At 43.6% G+C, this 18695-nt stretch overlaps 1 protein-coding gene across 4 annotated transcripts in view; it reads left to right on the top strand.

Moving 5' to 3' along the window:
* The first annotated feature begins 217 nt into the window (after window positions 1-217).
* CHRM2 (cholinergic receptor muscarinic 2) overlaps window positions 218-18695 on the top strand; it is a 138362-nt gene continuing 119884 nt past the window's right edge. For all 4 annotated transcript variants that reach the window (XM_032401501.1, XM_032401502.1, XM_032401497.1 and 1 more), the window contains exons 1-2: window positions 218-588; window positions 849-1011. The gene's annotated coding sequence lies outside the window, so the exon portion shown is untranslated. The remainder of the gene's footprint in view (window positions 589-848; window positions 1012-18695) is intronic.

Genomic DNA, 18695 nt, shown 5'->3' with positions numbered 1-18695 from the left:
GGCTCTGGGGATGGACGTGGAGGAGCAGAAAGGAGCCTGGAGAAAAGGCTGTCATATTTGCTCAGAAGAACCGCCAAATCAGAGAGCAGAGGAGATTTCATTGGAGGAGCGCCTTCAACAGCAACTAATCCTGTCATATTGAAAGAAAATTGTAAATGTTCTCTCCAGAAATTGTCCGCCCATTGCAGCTAATCGAACACACACGCAGGAACACAGACACGGTCTCCTGCTATACCAAAGGCGCCTGGGCGCATAGACCCGCTCCAGCGAGCGAGCGACCGCGCGCGCGCGCACGCACACACACACTAACACACAGACACCACACACACACACACACACACACACACGCCAGCCTGCGGGTTGGACACACACACACACACACACGCCAGCCTGCGGGTTGGCTAAGAGCCTTGAAACCGCAGATCCCACTAGGACATCGCCAGAGGCACTGAAGTAGGTGTTGCCCCCCACACTAATTACTACTTCCCCAAGCACTTTTGTGAAGAAATGAATCCCGCCCAGCTCGCGGGTGCAGCCAGGTCTTGGTTCTGTTATGCTCTCCAGACTCGCCTTCTTCGTGAAAGCCAGGTTTGAAAGTCCTTTCTGCGTTTCCTTTGGTGGTTTGGTGTGGAGGGCGGGGGCAGTGTCAGTTTAACTCCAGCCTAAACCGCGAAGGGGTTCCAGACTCGCCAAGTGACCGGGACCGGTGTGGGGTGCGCGACTCTGCCCGCGCGCGCCCGAGCCCCGCAGCTCTCGTCCGAGCCTTTGGGTCCGCTCTCACCCCGCCTCCCCGCCCCACCCCTCCGGGTGTCGCGGCACCAACTAATCTTTGCCTTTTCTCTTGCAAGATCGAGGGAGAAAAGGAGCTGGCGGCTGGCTTCGGACTCTGAGCGGTGCGCAGCTCGTTCCCGGGCCAGTCAGCCCCGAACCCGCGAAGGGCTCCTCGCTCCTGCCAGCCTTCACCAAGGAAATCGCAGCCCCGGGAGGCAGCTGGAGCTACACCGGCGGCAGGTAAGGGCGCCGCGCTGCCCAGCTCTCAGTTCGCCCGCGCCGGCGACCCTGGCACGGCGGGGTCCCTCCCAATCCCCAGAACCCGGCGTGGAGGGATCGGAGACTGGGAAATTGGGCGATAGTCCTCCACAAGTGCAGATTCTCAGACGGAAACTTTGACTGCAGGGGCTTGGAGGGCTGAAGGCAAGTGATGGCGGGTCTGGAAGGAGGGGGCAAACGAGGCAGAGCGAGAGGCGGGGGCGCGATTCCGCGGGTCACTGAGTCCGGCGGAATGTGGCGAAGGCAGCCTGCGAGCCGCGCCTGCGGGGCATAGCTCCCCTTCCAGCCCGCTAGCCCCCTCCCCAAGATGCTGTCATGGAAGAGACAAGGAGAGCTTCGCCCTTTCCTGCCCCTCACGCTCCTTCCCGCTGGGGGGGGGGGGGTCTAGCCACGTCTCCCGGGCGTTTGGGGTGGAGGCCCGGCTCGCCCCGGCTCCGCACAGTCCCCTGGCTCCGCCTTCCGAGCAGCCCCTGGGTGCCGGCGCTGGGTCGCTGCAGGGACGCTTGGTGCTGCGGTCCGAGGACCTCGGTCAAGGGGCGGTGGGGCGGCGGGGGGGGGGGGGGAGGGTGGGGAAGTAGTAAGAATGAGGAAAGGATCCCAGGACAGAGGAAGGGGGAAGCCTCCTGCAACCCCATCCTACTTCGGTCCCGCACACCAGGTCAGCAATTCAGTGTCCCAGCCCGAAGCCCGCGAGGTCCGGGATCATGCCAGGGTTTCCCCGAGCCCCACCTCACGGTGGGCCCTGGGCCACCGAGGCGGGGCACGGGGTCGGAGTTAGGGGCTGTGCACCCACAATGCCCCTCGTCGTCCGCACCTGTGGACCTGGGTCATCGCCACTAACTTGTAGCTCGCGGAACCGGTGAGGTGTGGTCCAAGCCCGCACAGGGTGGATCGCGCAGAAATCCCACCTGTGCACTCTGCCCCGTGCCCCTGGGCCCCCCCGCGGGGGTGGAGGAGGTTCCCCTGGAAGAGCTTTCAAAAAGGGAAGTTGCCCCTGAATTGCTGACCCAGAAAGCAGCACACACCCACTGCCTCAGTCCCCCTCCAGCGTCCTCATCCCTTTCTCTGCCCTCCTGCCCATCGCTGTCCTCGAGGCTGCTTTGAGCCACAAAATCGTCCATGTAAGGGTCCATAGAGCCACCAGCCCCAGGCCAGGAGACCAAGGCTGTTGCATGTATGGAAGTATCTGTGGGAGTCAGTCGGTGCAGAGAAGCAGGAGAGCAGAGAAATAGAGGTAAACGCCTAAGGCAAGCAGAGCTGCCTGCTGATAGCTCACCCAAACCGCCCTCCCATGGCCTTATGTCAGTTCACGGTCACGGCACGTCTGTGGCCTCAGTCACAGGAGGGTTCGGAGTCTGCCTGACCAGGTGCTGCAAGCCCATCAGGAGCCCCGCGCCTCCCAGTCCTCCAGCTTCGAATACCCCACATTGACTTTCTGTTTCCCTTTTCTCTCTCTCTCTGGTTTGTTTTTGCGTTTCTTGCTTTTTCCTAGCGCTGGGTGGCAGTGGGTATGTGGCAGCCAGCCGTGTGGTTTGTCCATCCCCTAGTACTCGCAGGCAGCAACACAAACACACGTCCCCACGCTCGACCACACACCGGCCGGCGCTCTGGCACGCTGCCCCTGCTGTGCATTCCGGGGCACCTGCAGCATCGTACCCCCCCCCCCCAAACACACACACGGCTATGCAGAGGGCAGGGCTGGAGGAGAGGGGAGCCATCCAGACTCCATGGGGTAACAGGAATGGCCTAGGAAAAACTCAAATTTGGGGAGGGGGTGGAGTGAGGGTGAGGAGGCTCCAGGGGAAATGGCCAGGGAGTTCTGGCTCCAGCTGTGCGTGCTCAGTGTTAAGGGGCCAGAGGCTGGGCACCCAGGCCTCTGCCTTGGGCATGCCTCAGGCCAGAGCCCAGCCACAGCGGGCAGCCTCTCTCAGCCCGCCCAGGGAAGTCCAAATGGCCAGATCCTGGGGTTGCAGCACCTGACTGCACTCCAGGCTATTCTGGCTTACTGGGTTTAAGAGGGCTCTAAAAGTGAGGCAGCTCATAAACTCCTGATACTCAACCTGGCATTGTGTGGCAAAGGCCATGCATTCTATTCCGTTGGCAGTCTGTATGTGTGTATACGTTGTATTGGAAAGCATATGGCAGGGAGATTACGTTATCACTGATAAGCAAATAATGATGACGATACACTTTAGAAGCTACAATTAGGCATGTGTGCATGTCCTATTTGGGTGATAACAACAAGGAACTGTTAATCATAGAAGTAAACCAGGTGATTTGGCCAGAAGACAGTTTCACACTGGGAACTGTATTGGGCTGCAATTTAGAAAGTGGACTTGTCAAATGGATGGAAGAATTTTGTGCTAGCGATGTCACAGCTTTGCAGGATTTGGCACCTAAGGTCTTAAGAAGTGATATGTTAATGCCAGATGAATTTTTATTGCTATTACTATTATTAGCAGTATGTTCCACTTGAGGCAGTACATAGATAAGTGCATTCTGTTGATTCTATATTTTTTACTAGGCTAAACAATTAGGCCAATTAAAGCTGAAAAATAAAGGTGTGGAAATTTCCTGAAAAGGTGTGGAAATTCCAGCCAAGTCAGCTTACTGTTTTAAAACTCTATGAATGAAGTGGGGTGGGAGTGAGGGAGAGTCCTCGGACCCAAAATTCCTGACAGATGCTTGGTCTTCCTACAAAAGAAAGAGGCATATTTGTTTATGTAAGTATGCCTGAGGGTGTCTGGAGAGGGATTGGAGTGACAAAATAGGTGGATTTGAATATCCCTACCATGTTCAAGTTCAAGGGAACCCAAAGAGAACATTTGCAGCTCTCAATTTCAGGGGCAGATATGGAAGGGACTAGTAGTCAAATGTAGGTAAAAGTCCCTTTGGGATGTGTCCCCACATTGTCTCAGTTCTGGGGGGAGGCAGAGAGAGAGGCTATTTTCACTTTTAAAAGCCACATTATTCCAAATGTGGCCCTTTCCCCTTCTTTACCCAGATAATTCCAACATCAGGCACTTGGATGTCCCTATTAGTGGCATTTTCCAATTCCAATCCAGGGCAGCCATCCCCCATGGCCAAGGGCACAGGAGGGAGGGGCAGCCTCTGAGGTCTGAGGAAGACAGCGGTCCCCAGCCTGCTGGCTGGCAGGGAAGGCAGGAAAAGCATGGCACCCACTTCAGTAGAGGAGGATAGGCAGGCTGATTAGGAGGCACTTGTCTCTCCCATACACAGCAGTGACCAAAGTTAAGGCAAGTGCAAAAGAGGAAGAAGAGGGGGCAGTAGAATAACAGGACTGGGAGAGGAATCAGTGAGGGCAAGAATGTGTGGGTGTGCCATTAACAGCCCCCCGAAGTGCTTGGTACAAGCTCCGTCACCAATGTCAGTCTTTGCAGTGTGCCTGTGACAGAATGTCTATCAGTGATTATCTAAACACAGCCACTCACATCACACCCCACTCATGATCTTATCTTAATCTTTCTTCACTTTACTCAGTAGGATCTAGAGACTGACAAACATTTTGTCACACATTTCTCTTGAAGGACTGGTTTTGTTCATTTAAACTTATATTTGAGTTGGTTGGACATTTTATGGTATGAATTCTGTGTCCTTTTCCTCAGACTCCTATATATCAAACACTGTCAGTATTCTCCTTGTGACTATTAATACCTTTCATTCCCTGTCACCTGTCTGCACTTTGTCTACCTTCGGGTCATTGAGCAAGACGTTGGGACTGCTTTTGTTACAGGGTATCAGAGCCAGTGTCCTGATTGCAAACCCCAAATCTCCACTGAGTCACATGGTGGTGGTGGTGGTGGTGGTGGTCTGAGTCACGTGGTGGTGGTGGTGGTGGTGGTGGTGGTGGTGGTGGTGGTGTGTGTGTGTGTGTGGTTTCCGTGGGACAAAGGAAGCAGATTGTTTTTCCTTGGAAATGAGTTTTCAAAGAGTGTGTTCTAAGTCCCTGGCACTGTCCTAAGCACCTTTCATGCATTATCTCATCTGTTCTGTTAGTGCTTTAGCCCCACTGTTCAAGATGGTGTCTGGCACATCCTAGGAGCTTATTAAATATTTGTTGAATGAATGAATAGATGAATCAATTCTCATTTTGTAATTTTAACAGTACTATGAGGTAGACATCATTTTCCCCATTTTACAGCATTCGGAGGGGTCAGATGATGGCTCAAGATTGCGCAGCTGGTAAGTTGCAGCCCCTAGATGCAAACACAAGCCTGTTGGACTTCAGTCTTTGTCCTATGCTGTGCTGATTGGCTCTCTGAATAGTGGCAGCATTCATTTTCCCTCTGTTTGGGGAAGTCAAAACTCTGGTGTTCAGAGTTCAGCATTGTTATCCCCATCCTTTTAATTCAGCTCTGCATATGTTTGTTGGATCCCCTAAACCCTAAGCCAGGCAGATTCTGTGCCAACTAGACTCTTAGTTGGCACAACATGCTTGTTCTGATTAATCAGTGAATGCCTCTGGCAGAGGAAAACAAGAGCACCAAAATTACCTGATATTTTGGCAGATGTTCTTTCCAGCTAAGATTTCCTTTTGTCTGGTGCACAGGATGAAAGACAGTGTTGATATCTTTCAGATTAACTCAGGATATGTGCTGAAGTGGGTGAAGAGGCTTTTCCAGCATGAGGCAGATCACCAAGAGCTGCCTAAGAACACACATCTCCCAACTTTGAGTATAGTGATCTCTCTTCATTTTGCCATGCTGAATGAGTTCCTCTTAATTTATTAAGATTGCCGTGCTTCCGGTTCTGTATTTCAGTAGCAACTTTTAATTTTAGTTAGAATTTACTATCCCCCTTTCTTTTGAGAGGAGTGAAGTAACTTTGTGAAACAGCTATTAGCAAAGAGCCAGTGAGGTAGGTTCTGACTGGTTTGCCTCCTTCCACACTTCATATATTCTTGTCTTTATTTTGCTTCCCTTTTTTCCCCTCATGTTCAAGCTCCTTCTTTTATACTGTGACCTAAATATACAATCATCTTAACTGGTGCTGTTACCATGGTAATGCTTCATGGTAGATAAGGGTACATACTAAAAAATCAGTTTCTTTCATTAGCAATGGAATTCCTTCTCTTTCTCCCTCTCTTCCAAATCCTGGCTTTCACTGAATGATGCCCTCTAGTGTTCAGTAACAGGAAGCACATTACTTTGGAGAGGGCAAGAACATCATTTTTTAAACTGAGAAAATTTCAATTCTCATTTTAATTTGAAATAGACAAAAGCAAGAAAGACCTGTAATTAGTTTATTTTTTAAGCAGAGGGATTGGTAGAAGAAGTTGATTGCCTGAACATAGCAAGGGCCGTTTGCTCTGTAGAATTCTAGAAAGTTACGGGAAAGCTGGAATATTTATACCCTTATCTGTTTAAAATTGCTGTGAAAATATTTCTGTGGGAGACAAAGAGATTCCATTGAGGTATCTCTGGAAGAAGAATCTAATGTAATCTTCTGTATTTTTAAGTCTTTAAAACTTCAAAATGGAATTCTTTTATCTTTAGAATGAGAACATTTTTCTTGGTGGATATTATTTTATGTTATATATAATTTTTAGTTGTTGTTTTGTTATATGAGAAACTTGGAATTTTGACTCTATATTGTTATATGAATAGTAATGCCAATCTGCACATTATTATTAATCACAAATTACATGACATTAGAAGTGAGATTGATATGCTATAAGCATGTCTTTTTTCCTCACTCCAAATTCTACTCACACCATGGTGTCCCCCAGTCCAACCTCTCCCTGAAACTTGCCTAGAATTTTTCCCCTCCTCTCCATCCACATAACTTTTCCAGACCTTTAGCGTCTCTCACATGAACTGTCACCAGAGCCTTGCATTTCTAGCTGGCCTCCCACCTCCAGTCTTTCCCTAGTACAATCTATGCCTCACGCTGCCAGCATGACCTTTCTAAAATGCAAATCTGAACATGTCATCCTCTTGTTAAAAATTCTTCACTGTTTCTCAACTGTCTAGGATAAACTCTAAAATCAAACCCACATGAGCTCTTCTTCCATAACTGACCAAAGCCTTTTTGCCAGGCTGTATCTCTTGCTGCCATTTCTACATTCCCCCACTGCACAAGGAGATAATACACGTAAATAGCTGTGTAATGACTGGCACAGAGTAAATGCTAAGTAAATATTGACCAACATACTTCTTTGTCTCTTTATTCTCCTCCTCTGCTTCCTTCTCCTCTTTTCCCCTCCTCCTCTTTATCTAATTTATTAGTAGTATAGTAAGCAATGATAAACATCACACTCACATTAGCTGTCACCCAAACTAATAACAATAGCTAAGAAAAGCAATGATGTGGCAGGTACTTAGCTGAACATTTTACACTCTGTATCTCATTTAATCTCCCACAGTCAGGCACACTGCATTCTAGTCACTCAGTGTATGTTTGTTATTTTGATAAGCATAGTTGATATAATAATGGTGACACTTTCGGCACTTGACAGTTATAGCAAAGTGCTTAGAAGGTGAAAACATGGGTTTTTCATTTTCAAGAGTTCTTTGGGGCTGGCGGAATTATTTTCTTGGATAGTAAACGGAACTGTTTACAGAAGGGTTAACCTGTAGAAGTGTTACACAACTGGGGTGATTTTACCCGGTGCTGGTAGCAGAGCGCCAACGGGAGCTCACTAGGGAGGCCCAAGAAAGTCTGAAATGAGAACAGAGGCCGTAATTTTATAAATATAGATGTTTCAAATGCGTTAGAAACGTGGAGCTTCATTTTTTCCCAATGTTTTCACAGATAATGTGGACCTTGGTCGATACGCATAGTCTCCCATTCTATTTTCCTGTGTCGAGGGAGGTGTCGGCATCCCCACAGGCCACACACCAGTAGGGCTGGCAAGCCATGGGTAACGTGCAGCAGTACTAAGAACAGAACTGAAGACGTAGATTGTTTTTAAGGTCAGTGAAAATAAATAGCAGAAAGTGTGGTAGCAGAGCAGTATTTTGAAGTGATATGTATTTACTAGGTTCAGAAAAGCAGTACTTCTCTTTTCTGAACCCTACACACCCTTGAGTGTTGATCTCATGGCAGAACCGGACCCATTGTCCAGCAGTCAGTATTCAGAGGCATCGGGTATAGTGCTTTGAATCACCGGATTCTGAATTAGTTAAACCACTGCTGTCTTCTAAAAAGGCTTTTAAAAGATTAATTCACAGGTTGAGTCATTGAAATACTCGGTTTGTCTTGCAAAGATTTTTAAGGCAGCAGGTTTGGTGTCAGACCCAGGAATCTATTATTTAACTAGCATCTCAGGTGATATTGAGCTGGGTGATCACAGCACCACATTTTAAATAATACCAGATTGAAGAATTGGCATCTAAAGGGTGTCGAAGAGGAACAAGGATGTTCTACCTGATGTCGCAACCCTGAGATTATATGAGTTTTCCACCTTGTGTGGGCCATGGAGGCTGAGAGCTTAGTTGTGGCCAGAGACTTGATTTTCTTGTGTGAATGATAAAGAACCACTCAAGAGGGCAGCCAGAGGGAAAGGTGCTTCTCTTCCGTTTCATACCATCCCTGGACCTGTTTGTCTAGAGGGGCAGGGTCCCCATCTGTGTATCTTAGGTTCTTATGTTAAGTCAGCTCTGGCCACCTAAGATGTAAGCAACTTGATTTCTTTTCTATGCTTTGCTTCACTCCTTCTCCTCCACAATTCCTCTCACCTTCCCTGATATCTTCCTGGGAAGATTTCTTCATGATTCCACAGCTCCTCTGTGCTCTCTCCTATCTGGTGTTCTGACAAAGTTTCCATTACTAATGCAGCTGGACCAAGCACCTGGCCTCATCCTCTTCCTCTCCCCCAGCCCTAGTGGAGGGGTTAGAGTAAGGGAATATTCTTAAATGTTAACGGGCATACATTTCACTGTTACTGGTGAAAAATGTTGGTGAACTGTTGTGATCCTCAGTAACAGACTGATACATATAGTATCTCCCCTAGCAATAGGAAAGTTATAATGATTTTTCCTGATGTTATTGTTCACCCTTGGTCATGAAGATGATTCCTCCACTTTAATAAAGCAGAGTAGCTTTCCCTTACCTCCCCAACTCTACCAAGCCAGTAAACAAGATGGAATAATATAAGAAGACAAGCCTATTATTTCTCAATTATTTAATTAACTAAGGATCTCTTTAGAAGCAATGAGATGGGGAGCGAAAGAATTACCTGAAGACCAATTTTTCCCCACTCTTCATAAAAACTAAACATAGGATGATTTGATTGGTAGAGAGAACATAAATTTCACAGACAATTTCATACTGTTGAACACGATAAGATTTTCTCATACCCCGTGCCTTCCTTGGCACTGCTATAGAGAGAAGAGGCTTCTACCATATAACCAGCCTGAAAATAGGAAATGATAGGAAAACTCTACTTGATTGTGTTCTTTAGAGAGCATCAGGACACTTGGTTTCATTTTAGGGAGAAGATAAAGTGCAGCCCCAGGGCCAAAGTGTTTCCCAGATCTGCCCGCTGTTTTCTTGCTTCATTCTCAAAATTACTCTTCTATAGATTTTATCAGTGGAGTGCGCAGTTATGTCCTCACGTGTAAGCCTGAATATTACAAACTGTCTTTTCTCCCTTTGTACTGTGTGCTGGGAGTACTGAAGGCGGGGAGAGTGGTGGATGAGGTCAGTTTAATTTCTGTTGTCTTGGATCTCACTCAAAGGTAAACGAGGACTCACACTTTTGTTTTTATTTTAAAGTGACCATGACTGGATATTTCTATATTTCTGTATTAGGGAAAATGTCAAATTTTGGATAAGGTGCTCTTCTGTGAAATTTAAAATGACAACAAAAATAAGGAAACAACAGCCGCTCTTTCTTAGGTATAAACCAAGTTTTTGGACCCGTGTCATTTCTTTACATACATTATTCCTGTACTTCACGCCAGCCCTGTGTGGTAGATGTTTGTTATTTTTTTTTTTCCTTTGTAAGTCTAGAAGTTGGAGCTCGTTGATGTGGATGAGTTTGTTCTAGGTCTGAGAGTGAGTTTGTTGCTTCAGGCATCAGTCACCATGTCAAAATCAGTTTAAAAAATTTTTTGTTTTGCTTTACTATACCATAAAAGCAGTTTTTTTTTTTTAAAGAATAGTTCATTATATCATTTGTCATTTAATTCCAGTAAGACAAGGACTGAGATAGAAGAAAAAGAAATAGAGGCACATCACACTTTGAGTCAGTGTTTAGAAAAGGGAATCATGAAAACCGAGTTTCTGTTCAAGGGATTGGTCTCAGGTGAGATTTAGAATGTGTCATGGCTTAGTCTCTTGGCTTAGTCTAATTCTAGGCTTCCTATTGAAGATGCTGCTCCTTCATAGTTCCCGGTGAACTCTTTCCAGGCACAGTGGGGAAAAGAGTCTCAGCAAGGCTTCCAGGTAAGGGATTTCTAAGGCAGAAAATACGACTTCTTGACTGTTTATAAAGCGTATGTATGTTGGAAAATTTCTGTTGCCCATGTGCTTGTAAAATATTATTTTGTCTCCTTCTATTTCATAATACTCTGTCTGTTCCCTTCCTCTGCAAAACTATGGCTGTTACTTAACATTAACCTCTGCATTGCAGATATAGAACAAAATATAAAACAAAAGGCCAAAGGAACTAATTATGCTGAGGGATGAACCGTCAGTGAATTAATTCGGTTTTTGTTTACATGTCCACTGTCAGCTCTAACCATTTGTTTGTATGTCCCAAGTCTCCAGATAATCATTAGTGTCTATTGGTAAATGATAATACCAGCTAATTTTTTACAATTAATTGAAATTTCACACTCTTACATGTCAATATAGTCAGTATTTTTACACACTGACACTTTTAATCAAGGATTATCTTTCACAAGGGAACTACAACAGGGCCCTAATTAATTAAAGTGATAATTGCTCCTCTCCCTCCACAGTTAGTTACATGACACATCTTTCAGGAAATTCACATCCTTAGCATTGCTCTTTAAAATTCCTTCCTTTATAAGGAGATACCTTGCTGCTTCTACCTCTGTAAGAATTTACTGAAAATTCAGATTTCTTTTATTTTCAAGCAGTGATACAGAAAAGAGGTCATATTTATATTCCAGCCAGTTTCCATATTCAAATAAATAAATAAATAAAATGGCGCCTTTCTATCACTGAAGCATTCAGATTAAATCCCAGGGGTCGTTCTCATGGAAGAAAGAGGCTGTCAGGTGTCTCCTCTTTGATGTTCACTAGCTCATTTTAGTTTCTTTACCACAATGCAAGTTCCCATGGTCCATTCCTCTTGGATTTTTCTTCTGTTTCTCAATCCTCAGTTACTTAATTGCTTCTGCCTCTGCAGCTTTTTCAGTGCCTACGGTTTGTTATATTTTCCCCCTTGGTTTAGTCCCATTATTTTAGGAGATATCGGCTATAATTGGCAGCCCTGCTCTCTTCTCCTTTAATAGATATTGCTCCAATTTCTGTATTTTGGCACCTCTTGGTATGAGATGCATTTTCAGAAATAATTGATGGTGACTGTAAATCCATTAGCTCATCTCCCTAAGACTTAGGAATTACAGGTCATTGAAATCACTGCACCTTGTGTTGGTCAGATACTCTAAAGGTCATTATCCCTGTTTGCCTCTTTTAATTAAATCAGTGTGACTTACTCATTCCCCTTGCAGCAACTATTTGACTACTTTTTAAGATCCATTTTTTCTCTCAAACTCCCATGTGCTCTCTTACTGTACATTTCCAATATAATTGAAGATGGAACAGTTTCAATAGTTCAGTTATCTAAAATTCAAAGTACTTTTTTTTATTACTCTGTGTAATTATTGAAAAATAACTTTTCTTGGGGCACCTGGGTGGCGTAGTAAGTTAAGCATCTTGATTTCGGCTCAGGTCGTGATCTCGGTGTCCTGAGATTGAGCCCAGCATTGGGCTCCACGCTTGGCAGGGAATCTGCTTGAGCTTCTGTCTTCCTCTCCCCCTGCCTTTCCTGCTTGTGCTCTCTCCCTCGATCTTTAAAATAAATAAATCTTTAAAAAAAAAAAAAAAAGGGAAGATAACTTTCTTGCTGCCCTAGTTTCGTGTTTTTTAAATAAACTTTATTTTTTAAAACAATGTTAGGTTAACAGCAAAATTGAGTAGAAAGTACAGAGCATTCCCATAAACTCCCTGCCCCTATACACGGCCCCACTATCAACATCCTGCACAAGAGTGGTACGTTTGTTACAGTGGGTGAGCCTCCATTAGCACCTCGTAATCATCCAAGGTCCATAGCTTTACATAAGGGTTCACTCTTGGTGTTGTGTGTTCTGTGGGTTCTGACAAATATATAATGGCATGTATCTAACATTATAGTGTCACAAAGAGTAGTTTCATTGCCCTAAAAATCTGTGGGCACCCATTTATCCCTCCCTCCCCCCTAACCTCTGGCAACCACTGCATCCTTTTATTGTCTGCATAGCTTTTCATCTTCCAGAATGTCATATATTTGGAATCACACAGCATATAGTTTTCAGATTGGCTTCTTTCACTTACTAATATGAATTTAAGGTTCCTCCATGTCTTTCATGGCTTGATAAAGTTCATTGGTTTTTAGTGCTGAATAATATTCAATTGTATTTGTTTTTCTTTGGTATTTTCATTAAATCAGTAAATGCTTTTTCTTACTTCTTTGAAGATACCTTTTAGCTATGCATTAGGGAAATATTTTTTTTTTCGCTTCATCATGTGTATTATTTTATTCTTGTGTTGGATTTTCTCTAATCTTACAGTTCCATGTTCTTAAATTCTGGAGCTTTCAATAGCTACAGCAGAACTCATGTTCTGAATATTTTAATTCTCTTTTTTTTCCCCCCTTTAACCCACTCTACTCCTATTTCAGCAATTAGTGAGAAAGGAGCAGTTTTACTTGGCATTTTGTGGTTTTTATTGAACTATTTTTGTTTTCCCTGTATTCTCTTTTTCTTAGTTTTTTTTGTTTTGTTTTGTTTATTTTTTGTTTTTGTTTTTTTTTGGTAATTCAGGCAACAAAAATCTTTCACCTTTCTGTTGAAAAACTTAAGTGGTTTGTTTATCAAGTTTTGGTGATTCTTTTACTCCATTGAATCTGCATAAACAAAAAGAGGTAAGAAAGGACACCACAGAGCTGTTTGTTTTCCATTTCTCCTTCCCAGTTGACCTTCCAAGCTTCAGCAGCCAGTGTTCATGATGAAGCTAAGTAAAAGCCAAAAGCTTACCCAAGATACTTCTACTGACCCCTGAATGAAGCACTATAAATCTTAATTTGTTTTACCAATAGCAGACCAAGCATTATTGTTTCTATTTGAGAAGTAAACAAAGTCCTAAGAGGTTGTTTCATATTCCTTTAGATTGTGTCGTTTCCTCTGTTCTCTGTCTTCTGGAAAAGTGATGCTATTTGATAACATTGATCTAGTCATTCCAGGTATTCAGACATGGCCTTTGCACTGGGCACCTAATGGCACCCACTTTTTTTAACTTGACTTTTAATAGCTTTGCTTGGGCCCACTTTTCAGTTCCCACACATACCTTATATTCAACTCCTTTACACAACAAATTATCATTGATATTCTCTGGTTTCATTAGAAGAAACCTGCTCCATATGGGCAAGATTTGTATTTTCTTTTTAAATTCTTCTTTTCAGCATTGAATCTTGTGCCCAGCTCTATTCTTGTCACATAACAGAGCTCAATAAATATTTATTTACTGATAATTTTGTGCCACTAGTCTCCTGAACGTCTGAAGTTTCTTACTACCCTAACTTGCTTGTTCTGTTGCTTTCATAATGGCAAGTCATCATTTTCTGAAAAAGCTCAAAGAATCTCTCTTTCTAGGTAAAAAAAAAAAAATTTTTTTTGTTTTCCCCTGAAGAAATCTTCCCTTCTAGAACATTTTCCCACTTTTGAAACCAACACTTCACCTAAGCCTGAGCAAAGTTCTACATGGGCTACCTCTGTAGGTATATAGTAGGTATATAGTAGTAGTACTACTTTATTTAAGCTAAATCTAATTAGTATCTAGGATGTCAACTTTTAAAGGGACACAGCGTGTTTGCTTTTATGTGGAACCTATGTTGAAACAAATTTTAGCTAGCACAGATCACATTTGATTTCAACAGACCACTTTTTCCCTATTATACTAGGATGGATTTACAGTACCACTGTTTTTGTTTGACTCCATCTACAAGATATATGACCAAAGATAGAGAACAATTTATATCACGAAACTAAGTACCATATTGGATAACTTGCCATATATAGCTTTGGTCTTGTGCATAGAATTGGAGGATTCCTTTATTTGTTCTTTTATTCATTCACTCAGCAGATATTTGCTAAACACTTAATTTTGTACACATCACTGTGCTTGTGCCCCCACTTTTCCCTCCTAGCTGACCCCTCTCTGTCATCACACATGAGTATCACTCATGGAAGGGGAGGTCCACATGTGCCCATGTTCACCCTCTTTCAGGCTAAGCATTCCTTCACATCAACACTACCACGGCCTCGAGCACAGTCAAGCAGCCCTGTGCCCCCTGGCTGCGGAAATCTTCCACGGGCCTTCACCACCTCCTTGAGAGCATAAAAAGAAAAGGCTTTGAGCACTTTCCCTGACTTGAGGCTCTAGTGTCTCCCCAAGGGTGTCCCCACTGTCAGGCAGTGTAGAGTAGAGGTTAAGAGTATGACCTTGGAGACCATTCCATCGTTGTCAGTTTACCTTTAGTTCCTTCAGCTTCACATTCAAGAGTTTAGTGAAGTGTTCAACCTCATCTAGTTTGGCACCTTTATTTTACAGTTAAGGAGACTGTGACCAAGAAGTAGTAGTGAGTTGTCCCGTGAGAGACAGTGATTTAGGGTGATAGTGCCAGGATTTGGTGCCTAAACATCCTGACACCCAACCCTTGTCACTTCCATTCCTTCACCATGACTGCCCCTATGGAATGTTTCACGTGATTATTTTAAATCCTAGAATTTAATTTCTTCTAAGAAAGATGTGAGCTCCAAACAAAAGAAAACAAAAGACAAACAAACAAAACCCTTGTAATTCTTCCTCATTTGTGTGGGACTTCTGTTCTTTCTTCACCTCCCATCTTCTGTTTCCTTGATGATTTCCAAAGGGGTTCCTCAATTAGTGGTAAGATTTTGTTGGAAAGGCTGAGGTTCAAACATGAGTGATCATCAGAGCTTTAATGGTAGATATGACATGGTGCCAACCTATCGGAACATGAATTGACCATTGTGTCATTCTTCTGGGTCCCTGCCAAGAATCAACCCTGGTTCACTAGGCTACTCCAATCCTGTGAGAGTAGCTGCTTTCCTGCTTTCTGGACATTTTGGAGATCTCATCTATTCATTTTTGCTACTGAATTGCCTGTAAATAATTGGGGCTTTTGTTTATCTTTGCAGTATCTATTTGGACTAATATTTTTTTAAATAATGTTGATGCTTATAAAGAGATATCAACTCATCCTTTTAACTTTACATAATAAAGAATAATTGAAAACAAATGCACAGTGTATTTGTTCCCTGGAGATGTATGACATCTTTTAAAAAGCAGAGGGAAGTATGATGGATAAAGCCTTTTGGAAAATGACGTCAAAATCCAGTTCTTTCTTCTGCTTCCCCAATTCATGAGGTCATCAGGAAACTCTTTTGTCACATTTACTGCCAAATTGTCAGAAATTGTCCATGCAGTATCTTTAGAGTAAGAAAAAAAAAAAAGATAGATTGGAAAGCTGTATTTTCATGTCATCTCTCCTAATTCTGTCAATGTACTTTTCTTCCAAAGAGCAGATTACTTCATCCTGAAGTCCTATAACCATAAATGTAATCACTGTTGCCACAAATGTTTTCAAAATGAAATGCCCATTTTTTTGGTTGTCTTTTTTCTTTGTTTGATATCAGAGGGAAGTGGCGAGGAGAAGCGGTTGGTGGTGAGCTGAGGAATTGGTGTTGTCTGGGACACTGGGCATTTCATGGTCCAGAGAAACTCACAGTGAGGTGTGAGGTGACAGAATGCTCTCTCAGACCCCTGTCACTTACACTGGAATGTGATGTGCTCCTGGGGAATGTCGGGAAGGCACTTGCAAAGCTATTTTAAGAGGTGTTTGGAGCTGTGAGAGGACAAGGAAGTATAGGACAACATGCCAGAAGCCTTGTTTGCAAATACTGTATTCTCTTCGGGGGTTACTCAGTGGCAAAATCAAAAAGAGGTTTTGCCAGGAAATAAAGCTGCTTATCATGCCCCACTAGAGGAGAGTTCCACACTAAATGAAGACCTACAATCAAATGGAAGCATTTCAACGAAAATTGCAGGAAATCCGCTTTTTGTTTGTTTCATCTTTTTTCTATATGAGCTCCCTAAGCTTATCAATGAGCTGGTGCCATTCCCTGGTACCAGTAATCCATTGGAAGACCAAAGGGACTTTGTTTTCAGAGAAACTGTATTACAGAGGCTGGAAGCTAATTTGCCTCCACCTTTTAAGAAATGTTTCGTTCATCTTCATATAATATTTGGACAGGGATGACACTCCTTCTGTGGCAAATTGTACCTCCTTAATGATGGCAAAAAAGGAGGAACAAATCAGACCCCGGCATCTCCCACCTTTTCTGTCTGATGCATTCCAAAGGGAGCTGGAGTACAGCTTGCTCACAAAGATGAGCAGGACTAAGGAACTCCCTTCAACTCCACCCCTTCCCAGAAAAGAGCTCGAATTCCAGAGGTATCACACACGCGCACACACACACACACACACGCATATAAAGAGGACATTACCCATATTTAAAACTGAGAGAAAATCCATCACTCATGTCAGTATCATCCTCCTCATTCTGCATTTTAAGCTTACTTTTCCATCTCCCTGCAGCATTTGGTCCTTGTATAGAAGGCACATGGGAGTGCTTTATAAGGGACAGATATTAACACACTGGAAATACTTGTTTTTTCCCTGTATTCTTAAACATTTATTGCTGTAAAATGTATTCTTCAACATATGTCTGCCTGGACATCTAGAATACAAAAATGATTAATCATAATTCCAGCCCTTAGTGTCTATCCTGGGAGATAGGTGAGGAATAAACAATGACACAAGATATATGGGTCCCATATAGAGGTTATGAGGACTCCTGCAACCACAGAGAAGAAGGTGGGACTAACCTAGCAGAGGCTTGGTTTAATAGAACATTTAAAGAGAAAGTAGGAATTTACTGGGTTAATGGGATGTCTTAGCTTGGGCTTCTGTAATAAGTATACCATAGGTGAGGTGGTTTCAACAGCAAACATTTATTTCTCATAGTTCTGAAGGCTGGAAGTCTGAGATCAGGGTACCAGCATGGTTTGGTTCTGGTAAGAGCCCTCCTTTTGGTTTACACAGAGCTACCCTCTTGCTGTGTGTTCATATGGTGGGGGTAGGGAGTGGAAGAGTATGAGCCAGCAAGATGTTCTGACTCTTCTTATAAGGGCACTAATCCATCATGAGGGCTCCACTGTCCTAAGACCTCATTTTCTCCCAAGGGCCCCATCTCTAAATATCATCAAACTGGGGATTAGAGCTTCAACATATGAATTTGGAGAGACACAATCATTCAATCCATGGCTGGGGAGGGAGAAGGATCTCCAAGAAGGGAGTACAGCATGCACTTTATAAAGCATAAGAATGGAACAGTCAGGGTCCCACACATTATTCTCAGTGGCTCCAGCAATAGTATGGGAATATGGGGAAAAAAGCTGGAGGTAGATTGGATCAGACCATGAGACACCAGTATGCTCTTACAATGGTTTAGACTTACCCTGTTGGCTCCCATGAGCAAAATCTTTCATCAAAAGGAAATATTTTATTTTATGCCCTACACCATTCTGTTTCATCTGACATTTACCTAAGAAGGCAGTAGAAAATTGGATAGAACCATGGAGAGATTAATTAGGTCATTCATTTGGATCATCTAACTTATGATGTCTGCCAATATCATAGTGCCCTGTATTAAAAGAAAGTGGGGCCATGTAAACAGAGAGCAATAGATCTGTACTATTCTATGACTTTCTCCCATTCATGATGGTCTGGGCTTTAGAAGAGTAGGCTCATTCTTATACTAAAGGAAGTGACTGGGCGCCTGGGTGGCTCAGTCAGTTAAGCGACTGCCTTTGGCTCAGGTCATGATCCCAGGGTCCTGGGATCAAGTCCCACATCAGGCTCCCCCTGCTCTGCGGGGAGTCTCCTCCTCCCTCTGCCTCTGCCTGCCACTCCCCCTGCTTGTGTTCTCTCTCTTTCTCTCTCTCTGTCAAATAAATAAATAAAATCTTAAAAAAAAAAAAGAAGTGACCAAGACCACTGAAGGAAGCGGGAAATTTAACCTATTTAAAACAAACAAACAAACTTTTTGTGTGTGTGTGTGTGTGTGTGGTAGAACTAGTTATTGACTGTTTCCAAGACCCTAAAATCTCTGGGGTGAAGCAGTGAATAATTGATTCAGTCATCCAAACATTTTCTCTCTGCTGGGCATTACAGCTTCTAGTGTTCTTTCCAGAAGGTGTGTTTATGAACAGAGAGACAAGATGCTCTAATGGCAGTCCAGTCAAAGCCAAGTTTATCTCAGGGAGTTATACCACAGCAGTGTTAAGATCTGTCAATACTCCAAATA

The sequence above is a fragment of the Phoca vitulina genome, unplaced genomic scaffold (genome assembly GCF_004348235.1).
Source record: "Phoca vitulina isolate PV1807 unplaced genomic scaffold, GSC_HSeal_1.0 scaffold4, whole genome shotgun sequence".
Lineage (NCBI taxonomy): Eukaryota > Metazoa > Chordata > Mammalia > Carnivora > Phocidae > Phoca > Phoca vitulina.
Note: the sequence above shows the minus strand (reverse complement) of the source record. Positions and strands in the feature narration are given on the sequence as shown.